Source organism: Diabrotica virgifera, chromosome 8 (genome assembly GCF_917563875.1).
Source record: "Diabrotica virgifera virgifera chromosome 8, PGI_DIABVI_V3a".
In the NCBI taxonomy this organism is placed as follows: Eukaryota; Metazoa; Arthropoda; class Insecta; order Coleoptera; family Chrysomelidae; genus Diabrotica; species Diabrotica virgifera.
The window spans coordinates 143527976-143549461 of NC_065450.1; the positions used below are offsets into that span (position 1 = coordinate 143527976).

The window sequence follows — 21486 nt, forward strand, 5'->3', positions numbered from 1 at the left end:
TCGTGGTCTCACAGTTCTAAATTTTTAACCTGTTCCACAATTAAAACTTCCCCTGTTCCAGTGTTCCCATATATCAAAGTTTGTCCGACTAGATACCCTTAAGCTATTAACAAATTTTCATCTTGCTATTAATCAACTTTTTTTTCATACGCGGGATCCAGTCCTATAGGTATTATACAGTATTTGTATAATGCTTAATACTTCGTTTAATTTAGCAACATGTCGTATTAGACAAATAAGGATGTGTTTTTAGGTGGATGTGAGAGGTGGCATTCAGGTTTTTGGCGGGTAAAGTTAGGTGATAACTTCGTTAATAATAATTGATTTATGCTCCTTCTCAAATATGCCCGGAACATTAATAAAAAAAAAAATATTTAAAAATTTCAAAAAATTTCGTTTTTTTCCTAATTTTTGCTTATAACTTAAAAACTATTAATTTTAGAGCAAAGTCCTATAGGAATAAAACAAAGATAATTCAATTTTCTATCAGATGCGATTAGTTAAAAATGTCTTAATTTATCACCATTGCTTCAAAATAGCAATAAATATAAAATAAGGGGGCAAAACAGGCCTGTCTTTATTCAATGATTTTCCATCACTTAGGTTACACTTGGAACCTTCCTAATTCGCTTAGAAAATTTTTATGATTTGCTAAAATCGTACACCAAATTTCATTAAAATTGACTTACTAGATTTTGCATAATACTTTTGCAATCTAAACTTTTTTTTTTAAATTAAATTTTTTTAAAATCTTGCACAACAAAAACTAGAACATACAAAGATTTGTCAATTTTTTTACATATAAAGAAGTACTCCACCTATCTAATGCACTTTACTGAATTGAAATTGGTTTATTTAAGCAGCCTCAGCAATGTTTTAAATTTATAAACAATTTTTTGGCTTATAAACAAATTAGTGCGTGGCCAGGAGGGGGTGCTACGGGCTCCTTTATTTAGATGGACATACCCAAGTTTTTTTATGTATTTTGACCCGTAGAACACGAATTTTTTGGGTAGCAGTTGATCCGGATGTCGATAAGAATGTTATAAACAAAGAACTTGAGGAATTACATAAAATCGATTTTTCGCAAAATAAAACATTTTTTTTGTTGTTCTTGGGTAATTCTAAGCAAAAAATGTTCTTACAAGTTTTTTCGTAGCATGCATAGTTTTCGAGATAAACGCGGTGGAACTTTCAAAAAATCGAGAAATTGCAATTTTTTACCGCGAAAAACGTTTGATTAAAAAAATAAAATAGCAATTCTGCTGACAGCATTTGAAAGTTTAAGTCAAATTATACCGGTTTTAATTATTTGCATTGCTAAAAATTAATTTTTTTATTATTAAACAGAGCTATTTGTTTATAAGCCAAAAAATTGTTTATAAATTTAAAACATTGCTGGGGCCCCTTAAATAATTCGATTTTAATTCTGTAAAGTGTATTAGATAGGTAGAGCACCTCTTTATATGTAAAAAAAATTAGCCAATTTCTAAATGGTCTACTTTTTGTTCAGAAAGATTTTAAAAAATTTGAACTTTTTTAAAAACATTTAGATTGCAAATTTATTGTGCAAAATTTATTAGGTCGATTTTAATGAAATTTGGTACACGATTTAAGTATCTTACAAATAATTTCCTAAGTGAATTACTAAGGTTCTAAGTGCCACCAAAGTGGTTAAAAAATATTGCATAACAACAGACTTATTTTGCCCCCTTATTTTGTATTTATTGATATATTTCAGAAAAGGTAATACCTTAAGACATTTTTTACCAGTCGTATATCATACAAAATTCAATTATCCTTATTTTATTTTTGTACGACTTTGTTCCAAAACGAATCGTTTTAAAGTTATAAGCAAAGAAAGCAGAAAAAATCGATGTTTTTCGAAATTTTAAAATATTTTAATTTTTTTATTAATGTTCCGGGTATATTTGAGAAGGAGCATAAGTCAATTATTATTACTGAAGGTGTCACCTAACTTTATCTGCAAAAATCCGCAGACGTTTGCATCTCACATGCAAAAAGAATGCCACCCCTCACATCCAAAATTAGACGTTTTTTCGCAGATCCTTACTGGTCTATATATGTTTATCAGTATATCACACACATAAATAAATTATTAAGTTAAAGATACATATAAGATTGGATTTTTCTTAAAGCACAACACAATGTGATTCTCGTCTAAAAAAAGTTTTTTAATTCTTACAGGTGCCGTACGTGATAGTACTCATCCGCATCGGGTAAAAATTTTTGGAAAATATGAAAACATACATTAGTTTAAGCTATTTTCAAAAAAAAATGGGATTATCCTTTCCTTTATATAAAAAACGACTTTGAAAATTACATTTTTTCACACATAATCTCACTAATTTTAGACATATTTTTATCAAATAGAAGTGTATATTTGTAGGTACTGACCTTTTATTTATATCTTATTAATCCATATTAGGGCGGTATAGTTCATTATTTTTTTTAGAATACTGGATTATATTGAAATATTAAAATCCAACAAAATTTTAAATTTTCTATTTTAACATTTTCGCAATCATGTTTACAAAATGTTCTTCTTCTTCTTCCTTTTTTTTGGGTTTCGATTTTTTTTTAATCATTTACCCAGTACATGTTATTGGTTATGCGCGTCTTGCTCAAGGCAATGCACAACCAGGTGTCCTGTCAACTTCAGATCTATTTTTTTTTTTTTGGTCCTATGTGGTCCTTGTCCTTCTTCTTGTTTTTCTGTAGCTAGAGGGGGAAAAGTGTTACAACATTTAAGGTTAACTTAAGACTTTTCTCGTTTGGGGGTAGCTTCCAAACATTTTCACATAGGTTTAGGGCTGGCTACCTTCGGTTAGGATTAAGGATTTTAAGGATACAAATATAATTTTTGACATTTTAGGAGATTCCCTGTATTTTCTGAAGTATTTATTTATTGTTATTGTTATTATTATTATTTTTTCAAAATTCTATAGATCTACTTGAAAAAATTTGATAAATTTATTGATTATCTTAATAACTTTATTCGAGGGTTTATATAAAATGCTCTGTAAAGATATTGGACTGTCTGTTCCAGCTTTTATTAGTTCTAGATACAAATCCATATCTTTATGTTTATTTATGGGGCACTCAAAGATGATGTGTACCAATGTTCCCATAGTACCGCATTCGCATATCGGTGTTTCCGTTTTGCCTATTTTGTGGAGATAACAAGGAGTTTTGCAATGTCCACTTCGTAAACGATTAAGGTTAGTAATATTGTTCCTACCCAAATATCCACATTTGTTATACCAAGGTTTTATAGGGAAACTATCCTGCAGTCCATAATAGTCCGGATATTTACCTTTAATTTGGGAATACCAGTTATTGTAAAATTGAGTCAAGATGTTCTTTTTTGTAACACAAAAGATATCTGTGCTGATGTTTTTTACATCATATGGTACTCTTAATTCTCTCCCAATATTGGCCAAGCTATCTGCCACCTCGTTGCCTTTAATCCCCTGATGTCCCGGTACCCATTCTAATCCTATTGAAAATCCCATATTATTTGCATCTACCAGTAGTTTTTTGGTCATTATAGTTACATAATCCATTTGGTCCCATTTGTGACTAGATATTTTGGATAAGGCACTTTTTGAATCTACAAAGATCACTGCTTTCATGATTTCCTTTTCAATACATACCGACATGGCTTTGTATACCGCTATTATTTCAGTTGTGCAGATTTGTGTGTAGTTATGGAGTCGTGACGAATATTTATAATTGATGCTTGGGATGTAAATTCCAAATCCCGATTGATTTGTTTGTGGGTCTATTGATCCATCTGTATATACGTGGGTATGATTATTATATATTCCACCATATTTAGCTATGAACCTTTCGTTCGATTCAATTTCATATTTTTCAAATTCTAGACTTTTAATTGTAATGGGGTATAGAAGAGTTTTTCTTTCTACCTCATATATAGGATTGATTTTATATCTAATTATGTTTTTTGTTTTTTTGAGTATATTTGTATATGCTAGTGAGTAATCAGGTATGACCTTGTTCCTCCAGAATCTATTGTTTGCATTTATTGTTTCGTTTAGCTTATTTAGACTCTTTACTATGATATTGTTTTTTTCCGGCATTTGTTTGAGTATATATTTATGTGCTAGTATCTCCCTTCTAACTTGTAACGTTGTTACTGAACATTCTGCTTGCAATATTAAGATGGGTGTAGAACGTAGACAACCCGTTACGATTCTCAAGGCAACATTCTGTACTTGTTCCAACCTCATCATCAAACTTTTACTGCAGGGGTTTAAAAGATTGGCTGCGTAATCTAAATGAGATCTAACTATTCCTTTGTATAAACTCAAAAGAATGTTCGGGTCAGCTCCCCATTTTGTACCACAAATTGCTCTCATGACATTTATTCCTTTGTTTGCTTTAGTTATCATGTCGTTAATTTGAATTGTCATATTCAAATTGCACTGTAAATGAAATCCCAGATACTTTATTTCATTTTTCCATGGAATTTCCATATTTTGATATATCAAATGTGGGAAGTTATAAGCCTGACTTCTTTTTCTAAATATTATTGCTTTTGATTTGTGTGCTGAAATTTTAAAGTTGTGTTTCTCAAACCACTCCTGTAAATTTATTATATGGGTATTTAAGGAATTAATTAGCTTGTATATATCAGATCCTTGCACCAGAATTACAAAATCATCTGCATATTGAAAACACTCCATCTCATGGTTTATTAAATCATGTAGGGATCTAGTATAGAGATTAAATAATATTGGACTGAGTGGAGACCCTTGAGGCAATCCAGTGGATGCTTGCATTGGGCCTAATATATTATTTGATTTGTCTTTAACGTAGATATTTCTGTTGAGCAAAAATTGCAAGATCAAGTTTGCATAAGTTATTGGGATGTCATACTTTAATAAGTATTTATATAGCAAATATATATTGACTGTATCATATGCCCTACTGATATCCAAAAAAATTCCAATTGTATTTAAATTTTTACTAAATCCAGTTCTAATATAATTAATTGTTAAAGCTAAGTTATCGTTGCACCCTTTGTTTCTTCTGAAACCTAACTGCTTAGGGCTTAGTATCGATTTTTTTTCCGTTATTTGTTCTATTCTTAATTTAATTATATTTTGCAAAATTTTGCCTACACATGACTCTAGAGCTATGTTTCTATAATTATCCTCACATAAAGGGTCTCTATTGGGTTTTAAAAAGGGAATGACAAGGGTGTTTTTCCATTCTTGTGGAAAACCTGTGTTTCTTTTAACTATTTGATTAAATATTTTTGACAATGTATCTAGCGCCACCAGGGGAAGTCTGTTTATCATGCTATATGTTACAAGATCTAAGCCAGTAGCCTTATCCTTTTTATTTATGACACTTATTATTTCTTGCCTTGAAATGTCCTCCACATCCTCGTTAGTTAGGGTAACCATGAACTCAGGATCTGTTATGTCAATTGCCAAATTATTTAATATGTTCTGAGCTATGTTTTTGTTGGGAAGTTTAGCAGGGATTACAGCATTTTGATATGTGGAGAATAGCTTAACTGTTCGCCATATTTCAGATAGAGGAGTGTCCCTTGTCAATCCATTGCAAAAGCTTTTGAAGCTATTTCTTTTTTTTGTTTTAAATATTTTTTTACTGTATGCAAATATTTTTTTGATTTCAATATAATTTTCATTGCTTGCTTCTTCCTTATATTTTTTAATTTTTTCTTTTCTTGTTTTTATTAAATTAGAGCATTCCTTATCCCACCAGGGAGGGCTTTTCTTTTTTCTTATAGATTTTTCTGTTTTCAAGAGAGGTATTTCCTCATCACTCACCATTTCCATAATTTGTGTAAATGAATTATAGTCTTCACACCCATTCTTCATCAAGTCTTCCATTTTTGAAGCATAATTCTCCCAATTGACATTCTTTGTATTTCTTTTATGACTTTTTTGTGTTACTATATTTTCATTTACAATTGCGATTTTGCAAGAAGTTGGAAAATGATCACTGCCTCCAGAATCCTCTAACACATCCCATTGGCATATATTTGCAATTTCCGAGGAAATTAGTGTTAGGTCTACCGCTGAGGCATTCTGTCCAGGTAGGGTAATCCGCGTGGGTCTCCCATCATTGCAGCAAACTAGATCCAAATCCTCTAAGGATTCAGCAATTATTCTTCCATTAACATTAACAGACACTTGACTTCCCCAAAGTGCATTATGTGCATTCATATCCCCCATTAAAATTTTATTTCCCCTGATTTTATTTATGCGTCCAACCCAACTATTTAAATTTATTTTTGCCCTAGGATGGATATAAATGTTAATAACTGTAATGTCCCAATCTATTATTTTTATTGCTAAAATTTGAATTTTACTAACATTATTATTATACCTATATACTATTTTGTGATCCAGACTATTATGAACCACAGTAGCTAGGCCACCATAACCATCCCCTCGATCCAACCTATGTATTTCATATCCTCTTAGATAGAAGTGATGATTATTTTTTAGCCAAGTTTCATTTAATAGAATTAATTTGGGTCTATGTTCGCTTATGAAATATTTCAGACTGTTATAGTTACTGCTTAAACTTTTTATGTTCCATTGGATAATAAGTGGATTCTTGATATCCATCTAAATCTAGCAACTTTTGGTTCGATGAGCTTTCATGTATAAATAGCTGGTTCAAGTAATTGATTATATGTTCCTTATGTTTCCAATCTAGTTTTTTTAATATCGCATTCAGTGTTTTTTCTGTGTCCCTCTCTAGTTGCTCTGTACGGGAACATCCAGGAGTCTCATTGTTTACTGCACGAGCTCTCTCTTCGCTTCTCCCATTTGGAGATAATAAATATTGATTGTGTACTTCTTTATTGTATGTCTTATTTGTTTCATTAGCCTTTCTTTTATTTTTGTTTGAGTTATTCTCCATTTTTCTACTAAACAGGTGTTCAGGGTTACTCTTTACATTTTCTATCCATCGCATATTGATGGGAATTGTCTCTAAATTATTTATTTGAGTTTTATGTAATGTTGGGAATTCCTCCTGGCTCATTCTGAATATATTATTCTCTTGCGATTTTCTAGTAGAAACATAAGGAAATCTCTCGCATGCCTCGTAGTATGAAAGATTGTCCAGAGACATGACAGCCTTAATATTCCGCTGTCTCACATACTCTGGACACTCCTCATAGGTACTTATATGAAAGCTGCTATTACAATGTAAACATTTCATCGAACAATCCCCTTCATGTATTTTTTCCGCGCAGTTTTTGCATTTTTCTCCCCCTCTACAAAGATTTTTTGTGTGTCCAAAAAGAAAACACCGATAACATTGAACCACTGGTATCATGTATGGTTTTACCCTAAAAGGGATCCCATATATATTCACTTCCTTCGGGATTACTTTTCCCGAAAAGGTAAATGCGACCGTTTCTGTATCAATATATTTCTCCGTGTCATATTTAGACTTCCGTTTAAATCGTCTTATTTCTAGTACTTTAATGTTGGCCGAAGCCAATCCCGAAAATTTGATTAGATCTGCATCCGATATACTAGTATCTACATTATTAACGACTCCCCTACATGTTACGTTATTTGCCGGAATAAACAATTCATATCCATCATTTCTGACCACGTCATTTAAAACAAATTTATTAGCATCCTCCCATTTCTTGAAAGCAACGCTAATTCGGTTTTTTCCTTTTTTGCTAAGTTTAAGTACATTCTCGATTTTTTTGTCATTTATGTATTTTGCTAATTTCAAAAAACTATAATTACCGACGTTATCGCCTTTTGACTCCATAAATACCTCAAAGGGACCGGTATCAGTGTACTGATAATAGAAATGTTTTTTTCCTTTTTTTATTTCATTGTTATTATTAGTGATTGAATTAGCATTGCTATCAAGTAATGGTGTATTCTTTAAACTACTATTATTTTCAGTGTTTTCTATATTATCTAACATCTCCTCATCACCGGGGGGGTTAGCCCCCCCGGTAGTATCCCCCATAATTAACCGTGTAATGCAAAGCTGTCTCTTTTTTACCTAACTAGATAATGTATAATTTATTTTATTCAAAGAAAGTACAGGAAATTTAGGAATTCAACAGATAGGAAATTTGTTAGTTACCTCTATTATGTAGTTCCTATTTTGTTTTTGTCGCCTGCGTTTTTTTTTGAATTATCACTTCCACACTGAACTGTCACACAACCGAACGTTACGAAAGCTCATACAGAAGTCTACAAAATGTTTAATTATGACATTTTGATCGACATTCGACAGCGGCTGTGCTGGGTTGCCAATTTTCGTCGTAGGTTGTTCTGTTTTAAATATTGATATAATTTAAATAAATGAAAATATCTCTGGAATTTGAAAATTTGTCAAAACAAGATTAGTTTGTCATTCACGTTTAGTATCGCAAAATGGATATAATTACTGTTTTTGATATTAATAATATCACGCAAAAAACAGATTTGGAATTAATCCAACATTTGCAAAGTGTTAGATTAATTATAAAACAGTTAAAGGGGAAAGAAAGACAGTGTCTCCGTTTATGTACGGTGAGGCAAATAGAGAGATACAAATTAAATCATGTTTTCTGGTGCAACAAATGTAAAAAAACATACTCCATATGTGTCGGTACATTCTTCGAGGGAATGAAAGTACCAGTGAAGAATGTTCTCTATATTATGTGGTCCTGGGCGTCTCAAATCTCAGTAACAAGTACTGCAGGTTTTTTCAATATTCAGAAAGGGGTGGTTGAACAGGTTCTCAGATATTTGAGAGATGTAGTTTCGTGGAAACTCTTACAAGAAGAGGAACCATTTTTATTAGGTAAAATAACAAAAAATGATATTTTTGAAGTTATGCTTCTTTAGGCACAAGGTGAATTTTTACATTCCCTGGCGCATGCGCACACCGACAGTACGGACAGTATATTAGTCAATTATCGTTATATTATATGATTTGAATGGGGGATGCTCTCTGGGTATTCGTAGCGCCAATACCCAGAGAGTAGCAGGGATACTTGCCGTGGAACAAAAACTGACACCTGGCAGTAGGTATAAAATGCACACCCATGAGAATGGAGATAAATAATTTATGTTTAGGATCGCTGCCTAAGGATCGCCAGGGCACTTCTGGAGCCGGCGCTGGACGTGACAGCATACGGGACGTCGGTGGCAGGGTGTTGAGGAGGCGGGCCCCTGTCATACAATCAGCTACAGCCCAACCACAACCACAAGCGAGCCAAACAACAACAAGAGCTCCACCCGCCGTAGGTGCTGCTCTGGATCATCAGCCGGCGCTCACTCAAGCGGGACGACCGAGGCAGCGCATGAAATGGACTGTGTCCATTAATGAAAACATTTTGCGCTTCTATTACAAGGTGACAAACCTCGGTCAAGAAACAATCGGCTACCGACAACAGCTGTATGCCGAATTTTGCAGGTCATACCCAGATATTCAAGTATCGGAGCAAAAAGTATCAGATCAATACCGGGTTAAGATAAGGTATAAGGTTAAGATAATATATATATATATATATATATATATATATATATATATATATATATATATATATATATATCAATATCTGGGATAAGGAACAACCTTATCCCAGAGACTAGACGCAATTCGATCAAAAGCGAAGTCGAACGGGAGATTAATAACCAAGAACAAGTTTTAGTTCAAGTCCCTAATGAAATCCTCGATGAGCAGATTCCTGGGATACCTATGCCAGAAACTCAACCTGATAATACACAGCAGGAAAACAACGAGTTGCGCGATAGTCTAGTAAACGAAATGGCTCATGCCGTACAGGAGTTTAATGGAACAAACCCACTTAGCAGACCACCTCTACCACGAATAAACTCTTGTAAGACACTAGGTGCGCTGTTGCAAATTGTGAACACTGAAGTCCTACCCAACTATGTCGTAGAAGCTCACACGTTAGAATATTTGCATATGCTAATCTACTGTGCAGCAACAGCAATTGCTAATGTAATGGGTGTTAAGATCAGAACACGACGGGGTACTAATAACGAAAGAACTGGTAACAGAATTGCACCCTGGGAAAAAAGACTGCTCGGAAATATCGGATTACTACGTAGGGATATTGGTATAGTCACAGAATACATACAAGGTGTAACAAGTAGAAAAGTCATCAGGAGAGCTGAAGAAATAATGCTGACTACCGCAAGACACTCAAGATATGATCCAGAAAACAACACAGCCCATCAGTGTCTGGATAAATTAAAACAAAAGCTCTCCGTTTATTCAGGACGACTAAAGAGGTACAAAGTGAGTAACAGCCGAAAATCCGACAATGCCCTTTTTGAGACTGCTGAGAAAGCCTTCTATCGAAAACTCAATTCCACCGTAGAAAATCTCGATAAGACTTACCCAAGCCAAGAAGTAATTCATGAGTTTTGGGGAAATCAACTTTCCACGCTAGCTGCTCTTAACAAAATGCTGGATGGATAGAAGATACCACACAGAACTGCCAACACTACATTACCACCCTTTACGAACCATTCACTACTGAAGGAGTCTCAAATACCATCAAAGAGCTTCATAACTGGAAATCCCCTGGACCAGATGGAGGTTAAAACTTTTGGCTCAAGAAATTTTTGGAGTGTTCATGAATGCTTATCAACACTAATTAATCATGTTATTTCTAATCCGCAGGATTTACCATCATTCCTAACTCAGGGAACCACTTATTTAATTCCGAAAGATCAAAATAACACCCAAGATCGAGCCAAATACCGCCCAAATACTTGTCTTCCAACTTTGTATAAATTGGTCACATCCTGTGTAGCCCGGCGTAACTACCAACACTCTACTCTGAACAATATCATAGAGCCTCAACAGAAAGGATGCGCTAAGGGTTCCATGGGTTGCAAAGAACAACTCATCATCGACTCAGTCATTTCTAACCAGCCATATTCCAAAAAGAGGAATCTTTTTACTGCCTTTATTGATTACAAGAAGGCCTTTGATTGAGTGCCGCATGAATGGCTTATAGATATATTGAGAATATATAAAGTCAATGATAATATAGTGATCTTTTTAAAGCACTAGAATTCACCTTCAAATACCTGATGAAAATAACATCGAAACTGAAAATATCGCAATCAGCCGGGGCCTGTTTCAAGGAGATTCGTTGAGTCCACTGTGGTTCTGTCTAGCTATGAACCCACTATCTCAGCTATTGAACTCCACAGACGCAGGTTTTAGCATCAAAAATAACAACAATGTGGTAGCGAAGCTTAATCATTTATTGTATATGGATGATTTGAAATTAATGGTTGCCAATCGAAACCAACTCGATGAGATGCTAAAAACTGTAGAAACTTTTTCTAATGACATTAGTATGCACTTCGGACTAGACAAGTGCCGTATTTTAAATATAGTCAGAGGAAAAGTACAGCCCGAAGGATTTGATATGCAAAATGGTCAGAACATCGAGGACATGGGTGAAAACGATATGTATAAATATCTTGGAGTAAAGCAAGCCCGGAAAATTGACCATAAACAAATGAAAACAGAGATAATTACTGAGTTTATACGAAGGGTAAAACAGCTGCTTCGCTCACACCTTAACAGTAGAAATTTGTTTAAGGCACTAAACACCTACGCATGTTCCGCGCTTAGCTATTCATTTGGCATTGTTAAGTGGATAAAAACGGACATAGAAAATATTCAGCGAAAAGTAAGAACGCACCTCACAAAGGCACAAACACACCACCCAAAAAGTGAAGTAGAAAGAACGACATTACCACGGAATTTAGGAGGAAGAGGACTTATGGATATAGGTGAGGAATTAGACAAACAAATTGCAAATTTAAGATCTTATTTTCAGATGCAGGCTGAAACATCTACTCTACATCGCGCTATCTGCGCAGTAGATGACACAACACCGATAAAACTGAGAGAAGCAGAACTGCGCATAAACCACCTTACTAAGGACGAAAAAGTGCGCGCGTGGATGGATAAACCTCTGCACGGGCGACATCCCAATGAGGTCAGCCAAGATTATGTCAAAAATATAGCCTCCAACTACTGGTTGACATCAGGAAAGATGTTCCCTGAAATGGAGGGTTCATTACTGGCCATTCAGGATCAGGTTATACCAACCAGAAATTACCTGAAATATATCATCAAAGACCCTCATGTTCAAAACGACAGATGCCGATATGGATGTCAAACCCAAGAAACCATCCAACATCTTACAGGAGCTTCCAGGCATTTGCTGCAACTGAGTACAAGGAACGGCATGACGCAGTGAGAAAAATCCTTCATCGGGAGATAGCTATCAAGCTGGGACTTCTCCAAACCGACCATCGCCGATATTATCAATACGTCCCTGAGAGTATGCTTGAGGATGGCAACTACAAGCTATACTGGGACCGCACTGTGCTCACAGAACAAACAGTGGCGTATAATAGACCAGACCTCGTATTAGTCAATAAATTATCGAGAAAAACAACCCTTATTGATGTGGCGATTCCTAACAACAATAATCTACGTACTAAATTTACTGAAATGATCGCCAAGTACAGAGATCTGGAAATTCAAATACGGAGACAATGGAGAATGCAAAGTACCCAGACGATACCGATTACTATGTCTACTACTGGAGTCATTCCGAAGACCCTCCTCGAAAGCATAAAAAAGCTGGGTCTTAATGAACAGCTTTATAAGACCATGCAGAAAGCAGCACTACTCGCAACGGCCAGATATGTACGAAAATTTTTGGGAGATACACCTGCATACCAAGTCACCTAGGGCTCGATAACACGAAAAAAGTCCCACCAGAGCTCAATCCTTTTGATACCGTAGGTATCTGGGATGAGTCAATTGTCTCCTTAGAGGGAGTGTGAGCCGTATGGCTAAATCTGGATAATAATAATATATATAATAATATCTTATGGCAGTTTTGCCGGGAAGATCCTTTCGGATTTTTCCGGCGCCATTTACATCTTTAACCCTGTTTCAGGTAACTTGTGTCGATGTACACTAGCCCAGAGGGACCGACGGCTTAACGTGCTCTCCGAGGCACGGTGAGACGGCTCGTATTATTTTTAGAAATGAAAAATTGTTTGTCTTTGGCAGGGTTCGAACCCACGTGCCCTGGCGTATGAGGCCAGCGATTATGCCGTTACGCTACGGCCGCTCACAAGTTGTAACAAAAATGAACTTCTGTTGGAGTGATATACTCCAACAGAAGTAATGAAAAAAAATAACTAATGGGACATAGATGTAGAGAGGTGGGCTGTGTAAAGAGTAACAAAAATAAGAAAACTTCTGTTGGAGTGAAAGTAAAAAGATGTACTCCAACAGAAGTAAGGAAAAAAAAGACTAAAGAAAAGAACTGGTATAAAAATGAAGACAGAGTGGGGTGTGTAAAGAAAAGGATGCAGTGACTTCTACGTTGAGAAGCCGAAGTAAGAAAAAATAAAAAATACTACTAAAGTTGTACTTAAGAAAGGGGGATTAGAAGGGATAGAAGTAAAGTGGGAAGAGACAGAGGCAAACTGAATAGAGTTGGCTAGCTATAGATGCAAGAGAGCAACTTGACACTCAAGGATGGATACGGCTCGTTTGCATGCCTGTCGAAGAACAGTAGCTCTATGTAGATAGTAATAATGACTAAAAGATGAAATAATAAAATAAGAATAATGTACTGAAGAGGAATGAAGATGAATAATTTCTAAAGACGAACAAGATAAATAAATCTAACAAATCATGGGCGCCATGAAAATGATCTTCGATCATTTTCCCAGGTATCTTATACTGCTGTCAAATATTAGATATATCAAACCTGTAATAATGAACATAAAGGAATAATAAAAATAAATGATATACAAAATAAATAAACATTTATTAAAATTAACTACCAGATTTTTAACAATCTCTGAGTTAAGCAAGTTCATATTATGCTGTGACTCTAACATGACATATGTTATATTTTAAAGAGGATATTATACAATACAACAACACTAATGTTATCTTTTACAAAATTTGATACCTCTTGCTTACATATAGGGTACAACTTACATGAGTCTTCTACCAAATGGTCATAGTACGCTTGCTACGTACAACTAAATGAAACTGACAACGATGAAAATAATACAACTAAATAGGCCCAAGCCTCACTAAGGGAAAATACACTAATGAAGTAAGTAAGTTAAAAGTACAATGAATGAAATAGAAATGAAGTTGAGATAAATACTGACGATGACCTAAATTATCCGAACAAATGGAATAAAGCGAATAACAAAAAAATATTTGGGAAACAAGCAAATAATACAACCTAAATTTATATAATGACATAAAATCGTCTAAATTACCAATAAAATATGAAACCTAATACCTTTTTGGCAAATATGCCGAGCTCAACATACGATACCGCAGGTTTATACATGAGTTTGGGAACTTAATACCATAATATACAAATATGTTATATAAAAAAAACCAGAGGTAAACTAAATCTGGAAAAAAAAACATATTTCATTAAACCAAATGTCTGAAACTTAAAAACCCATAGTTACTTAAAGCACAACACTAAATGTTCCCAAACCAATCCCTTCATCGGACGACCTCAAGGTGAAGTCTGATGCTGCAACCCATAAAATTAGCACCAGAGGAGGTGCTGAACCATGTTTCCCGTAGATACCGGTGTAAAGATGACAAAAGTGGGACTGGAATGTCCCATCGCTTGCTCCCAAATCGACATATTCCCATGGTGACTTGACTGTGGCTGTAGTGGTTTCCCTAGGTGTCGAAGGGCTATGAGTTCACCATGTGGTTACTCCAAAATGGCTAAAAAATATTCCCAGTTTTATTTCTCATTTCAAACATGAGCAAAAAGTAAAGGGAAGAAGAAATAATTGAGGAACTTTTTAGAAGCAATAGTATAGAAAAACCGACCATTAAAAATGTAACAAAAACCAATCTCAAGTAACCTTGAACTATTTTGGGTGTGAATACATGAACAAATGACATGGAATTTGTAATTTGAATATGATTAATTTAAGGAAATATCTGTAAAAATATTGAATTTATAAAATATTGGATGTTCAAAAACCTACAGAGAAATGATACTTATTTCCAATATTAATTTGAGGACTGCATATGTTTGGTTATGTCTAACCAAAAAAAATATTAATGTATAATTTTCTTTGAATGAATACTTAATAATCGAAATAATCTACATAAAATCCAAATAATGAGTTGACTAAGAAATTTTAACAATGGGACTAATATTTTAATATTCAAGGCTAACAAAAAAAAATATTATAAAAAGGATTTTATTACCGGTGATTTTTCCAAGAGGGGTTGTTCTACCCACATGCCTCCCTACTGTAGAAAACCATTTGTGGTAACTTTTTCACTTTTCACTGATGTTATAAAATAAAAAACCAACCGCCATTCTAATATTCTATGGTAGCAACCAACTTCACCTACAGCCACCAGTCAAGTGATGAACATTCGTCTCTCCTTCCAAGAATACGACGTCAAACTCACATAACGCGAAATAATTCTCGATAGGTGAAGTACGTTCCATCACCGAGGTATGACGTCACGTCAGTGGTCCTATACGAGAAATTAGAGAATTTAACTGGGAGAGCGAGGGAAAATAATTATAAAAATAATTAAAGAGTTAAGTTAGTAACGTGACCGTTACAATCCCCTTCTACTCGGGAAAAAAAATTTTCTCAAAAATTTTTTTTTTTTTTAACTTCAAAATATTAACAACTAAATTTACAATAGTCTAACAATCCACGTTGATTCGCAAGATTACCTAATAAGAACAAACTAAGGTTCAAGGAAAAAGAAATAAAAAAATATATGACTCAAACTCATGCTAAAATGTTACTATGTTACTCTCTGTTACCAATATTAATGAATTGCTTCAAAAACCAAACAAACTAAATATTGTACTAAAGTTCATACTAATAACTAAGTGTCGAATTGGGCACTAAAACCAAAATTGAGCTATCCATGGACATCAGATTTATAAAGGATATATCCAAGGACGGAACAACCAGGAAAGGTGTGAGCCAATTCGAACCATATCAAAAGTAAATGTACCAAAGTGAATAAAAAAAATCAGTAACTAAAATAAGTAAAGAATTGAACACTTAATCCAAAATTGAACTAACAATGGACACCAGATTCATAATAGTATATCCAGAGAAGAACAATCAGGAAGATTTATGGAACAACTCTCACTAATGTCAAATAATACCAATAATAAACATACCAAAGGAATCCAAAACTCAATAACCAAAATAGATGTGGAATCGGACACTTAATCCAAAGTCGGACTATCAGTGGACACCAGATTCATAAAAGGCATATCCAAAGAAGAACGACCAGGCAAATTTATGGACCAATTCACACCAATACTAAACCACATAAACAGATCAGGTCTACGTACACCCACATCCGGTAATACGAACCTATCCAACCAAATACACAAAATAAATGAAGAATCGGACACTTATCCAGAATCGGACTATCAATGGACACCAGATTTATATAGGAGTATATCCAAAGAAGAACGATCAGGCAAATTTATGGACCAATTCTTACTAATACTAAATATACTAAATTATTGGATCCAATGGTAACTAATACTGAACAAAATAAATAAATTAGGTCTACATACACCCTCATCCGGTAATATGAACCTATCCAAACTAAGTAATCAAAATAAGTCAGAATAAATATTGCTAACAGACTAAGTAACAGAGATGTAACCTAACTAAATCAAAAGTAAGATAAATACCTAATGTGTATTGACTAAAATATTATAGAAACTACATAAACTAATTCGTGCTGGTATTCGCGAACTATAGCATGTTGCTACAACAGATATGTGAGAATAACCAGACGTAGATAAAGTACCAATAATGTAAGAATAAGTAAGAAAGAAAAAGAATACATGATGAACTCATAAGTTCTATGACACTATGATAAGTGATAGGCAAAAAAAATATGTGATAGGTGATAGGAAAAAAAAATAGGATAAGTGATAAGAAAAAAAAATTGACGAGAACGAGCAACAAGTTTTAAATAAAACTGCAGATTCATGCATTCTCACATACATGGAATTATTCAGGAAATGTTCCAAAATCTAAATAACAAAACTAATGCCTAAGGAAAGAAATGGGAATATACTCAAATGAACAACTCATTTGTCTAAACACCTCAAATACTAAATTAAGGGATCTACTATGTATAGGGATAGTCAGCAACAGACATACTATGAAGTACGAGACATAATATAAACTAAACACTTCCCTATCAAATGGTAAAAATGTAACTGGAATAATGGGAATAACACTAGAATGGTTAGGAAATGGGCCCGTCATTTGCTGACCAGAAATATTATGATAAATAAACATCTGCATACTCAGCCATGAAAGACATAGATTACGAAATTTAATCGAACAGCACTGGCCACGTACCGAACAACAACTTCGAACCCACGTATTCACTAAATCCTAGTACACACAGACTAATTCTTAGAGGAAATAATATGAAAGACTTAAGAATTCACACATACTTACATCAAAATTCCAAACTAATTCCAGAATCATAATGTATAGGAAATAAGGGTCTGAATTATTATAATGTACTTAAGAAATCTGTGACAAATGTCAATAGAGTAACCCAATAACAAATTAACAACCACATCTTTCCAATATGGCAAATGCAATAACAAGATATAAATATGATAAAAAATTAGTCAGTAATCAAATATTCAAAATAATATAACCTGAGATATGGTAGTGCAACATAGTTCCATAATAATATCCATATTAAACAAGAGTACTTGTATGAGTTCACCTATCCAAATATATATAAATATATAATAATCAACAACCCTTCTAACTTAAGGGTTAGGTGTGCAAAAACTAGACAAAAATACAAGTGAAGTTTTTATTAATTGGATAATCCTACTGACAGGATTAGCAATTAATAATATTGACTCATAATAATAATTAAAATGCACCATACCTAATACCAAAAAAAAATAAACTCATACATAAAGTACTACATAATAATTAAATTAATAAGTAATAAATAAAAGTCATCAAAACTAAGCCAAAGATGAAATCAAGCAATATATGTGGGTACCTGCATTATCAGATGATAAAAAAAAATATTGGACTAAAATTTATAACCATACTAAAGATTGAGCTAATAAGCTAAAGACAAACAGAAGAAGAGATTAGCTTGAACAACTCTGTTTCAAGGCAATCTTCTTCTGAAGATTGTTCTACAACTTAATAGAAAAATAGTATCAATGTTTCCTAACTAATAAAGAATTTATATTTGAATCTCAACCTAAAGTATCTGATTTATAAAAGCATTAAGTACATTATGGTACCCACACTGATATAATATTATTGTCAAAATTAACAAAACTAGAAGCTGAGATGGATAATGGAACTACTTTACCATACAATAATTATAATTGTTATGTTTAACACTACCAATTAAAGAACATAAATTATGGATGAACATCTGTAATCATCCGAACCATGCGAATTCAACGTATCATGTATTATAGACGCTAATGTTCTGGACTGATATTGCTTTGTGGTGTGTGCCTGTCTTACCAAACAATCCAAATATCAAAAATAACAAATATAAAATATAATCTAAAGTTTGTAAGACAAATATACATATGGAGAAAATATTAGCGACACACCAACAAATAAAAAATGCCAGCAAATATATAAAAATAATCAAATCAATAGCGTAAATAAAATACCTAAATACTGAAAATGATTTCTAGTTATGTATAAAATATAACCATACTAGAAAAAAAATGCATATAGTCAATAATTAATTGTACGTGCAAACATACTACCATTGGTAGAAGGACTAAAAATCCATAATAAAAGAACATATGTCAGATATGTATACTCAGTCTAAATACACAAATAAGTTTCCAATAAAAATACAAAATTCAAACTAAAATATGAGCTGTACCACTATAACTGAAACTGAGGTATCAAAAATAAACTAACCAAAACCAAAAGCAGTATAAGTCTACCTGTTTAGTATTAATAAAAATTTAAAGACCAAAAATAAATCAGAAGTAACATGTATACAAAGATATCAAAAGTTAATAAAACAGAAAATTCCAATAAAAGAAAAATGAACTAAAAGAACTACTGTCTTAGAACCATAAAACGGTTGGCACCACGCATTGGGCAGCCAGTGTAACAAAAAGAAGAAAACTTCTGTTGGAGTGAAAGTAAAAAGATATACTCCAACAGAAGTAAGGAAAAAAAAGACTAAAGAAAAGAACTGGTATAAAAATGAAAACAGAGTGGGGTGTGTAAAGAAAAGGATGCAGTGACTTCTACGTTGAGAAGCCGAAGTAAGAAAAAATAAAAAATACTACTAAAGTTGTACTTAAGAAAGGGGGATTAGAAGGGATAGAAGTAAAGTGGGAAGAGACAGAGGCAAACTGAATAGAGTTGGCTAGCTATAGATGCAAGAGAGCAACTTGACACTCAAGGATGGATACGGCTCGTTTGCATGCCTGTCGAAGAACAGTAGCTCTATGTAGATAGTAATAATGACTAAAAGATGAAATAATAAAATAAGAATAATGTACTGAAGAGGAATGAAGATGAATAATTTCTAAAGACGAACAAGATAAATAAATCTAACAAATCATGGGCGCCATGAAAATGATCTTCGATCATTTTCCCAGGTATCTTATACTGCTGTCAAATATTAGATATATCAAACCTGTAATAATGAACATAAAGGAATAATAAAAATAAATGATATACAAAATAAATAAACATTTATTAAAATTAACTACCAGATTTTTAACAATCTCTGAGTTAAGCAAGTTCATATTATGCTGTGACTCTAACATGACATATGTTATATTTTAAAGAGGATATTATACAATACAACAACACTAATGTTATCTTTTACAAAATTTGATACCTCTTGCTTACATATAGGGTACAACTTACATGAGTCTTCTACCAAATGGTCATAGTACGCTTGCTACGTACAACTAAATGAAACTGACAACGATGAAAATAATACAACTAAATAGGCCCAAGCCTCACTAAGGGAAAATACACTAATGAAGTAAGTAAGTTAAAAGTACAATGAATGAAATAGAAATGAAGTTGAGATAAATACTGACGATGACCTAAATTATCCGAACAAATGGAATAAAGCGAATAACAAAAAAATATTTGGGAAACAAGCAAATAATACAACCTAAATTTATATAATGACATAAAATCGTCTAAATTACCAATAAAATATGAAACCTAATACCTTTTTGGCAAATATGCCGAGCTCAACATACGATACCGCAGGTTTATACATGAGTTTGGGAACTTAATACCATAATATACAAATATGTTATATAAAAAAAACCAGAGGTAAACTAAATCTGGAAAAAAAAACATATTTCATTAAACCAAATGTCTGAAACTTAAAAACCCATAGTTACTTAAAGCACAACACTAAATGTTCCCAAACCAATCCCTTCATCGGACGACCTCAAGGTGAAGTCTGATGCTGCAACCCATAAAATTAGCACCAGAGGAGGTGCTGAACCATGTTTCCCGTAGATACCGGTGTAAAGATGACAAAAGTGGGACTGGAATGTCCCATCGCTTGCTCCCAAATCGACATATTCCCATGGTGACTTGACTGTGGCTGTAGTGGTTTCCCTAGGTGTCGAAGGGCTATGAGTTCACCATGTGGTTACTCCAAAATGGCTAAAAAATATTCCCAGTTTTATTTCTCATTTCAAACATGAGCAAAAAGTAAAGGGAAGAAGAAATAATTGAGGAACTTTTTAGAAGCAATAGTATAGAAAAACCGACCATTAAAAATGTAACAAAAACCAATCTCAAGTAACCTTGAACTATTTTGGGTGTGAATACATGAACAAATGACATGGAATTTGTAATTTGAATATGATTAATTTAAGGAAATATCTGTAAAAATATTGAATTTATAAAATATTGGATGTTCAAAAACCTACAGAGAAATGATACTTATTTCCAATATTAATTTGAGGACTGCATATGTTTGGTTATGTCTAACCAAAAAAAATATTAATGTATAATTTTCTTTGAATGAATACTTAATAATCGAAATAATCTACATAAAATCCAAATAATGAGTTGACTAAGAAATTTTAACAATGGGACTAATATTTTAATATTCAAGGCTAACAAAAAAAAATATTATAAAAAGGATTTTATTACCGGTGATTTTTCCAAGAGGGGTTGTTCTACCCACATGCCTCCCTACTGTAGAAAACCATTTGTGGTAACTTTTTCACTTTTCACTGATGTTATAAAATAAAAAACCAACCGCCATTCTAATATTCTATGGTAGCAACCAACTTCACCTACAGCCACCAGTCAAGTGATGAACATTCGTCTC

At 33.3% G+C, this 21486-nt stretch overlaps 2 long non-coding RNA genes across 2 annotated transcripts; both read right to left on the reverse strand.

The window, feature by feature from the left end:
• Nucleotides 1–2623: 2623 nt before the first annotated feature.
• LOC126890399 (uncharacterized) lies at nucleotides 2624–8279 on the reverse strand. The gene is made up of 2 exons (XR_007700306.1): nucleotides 8152–8279; nucleotides 2624–2742 (listed from the first exon to the last, which is right to left on the reverse strand). It is a non-coding gene; the product is annotated as an uncharacterized LOC126890399 (long non-coding RNA).
• Nucleotides 8280–13890: 5611 nt separating this feature from the next.
• On the reverse strand, nucleotides 13891–21482 carry LOC126890397 (uncharacterized). The gene is made up of 2 exons (XR_007700304.1): nucleotides 21306–21482; nucleotides 13891–20810 (listed from the first exon to the last, which is right to left on the reverse strand). It is a non-coding gene; the product is annotated as an uncharacterized LOC126890397 (long non-coding RNA).
• Nucleotides 21483–21486: the final 4 nt, after the last annotated feature.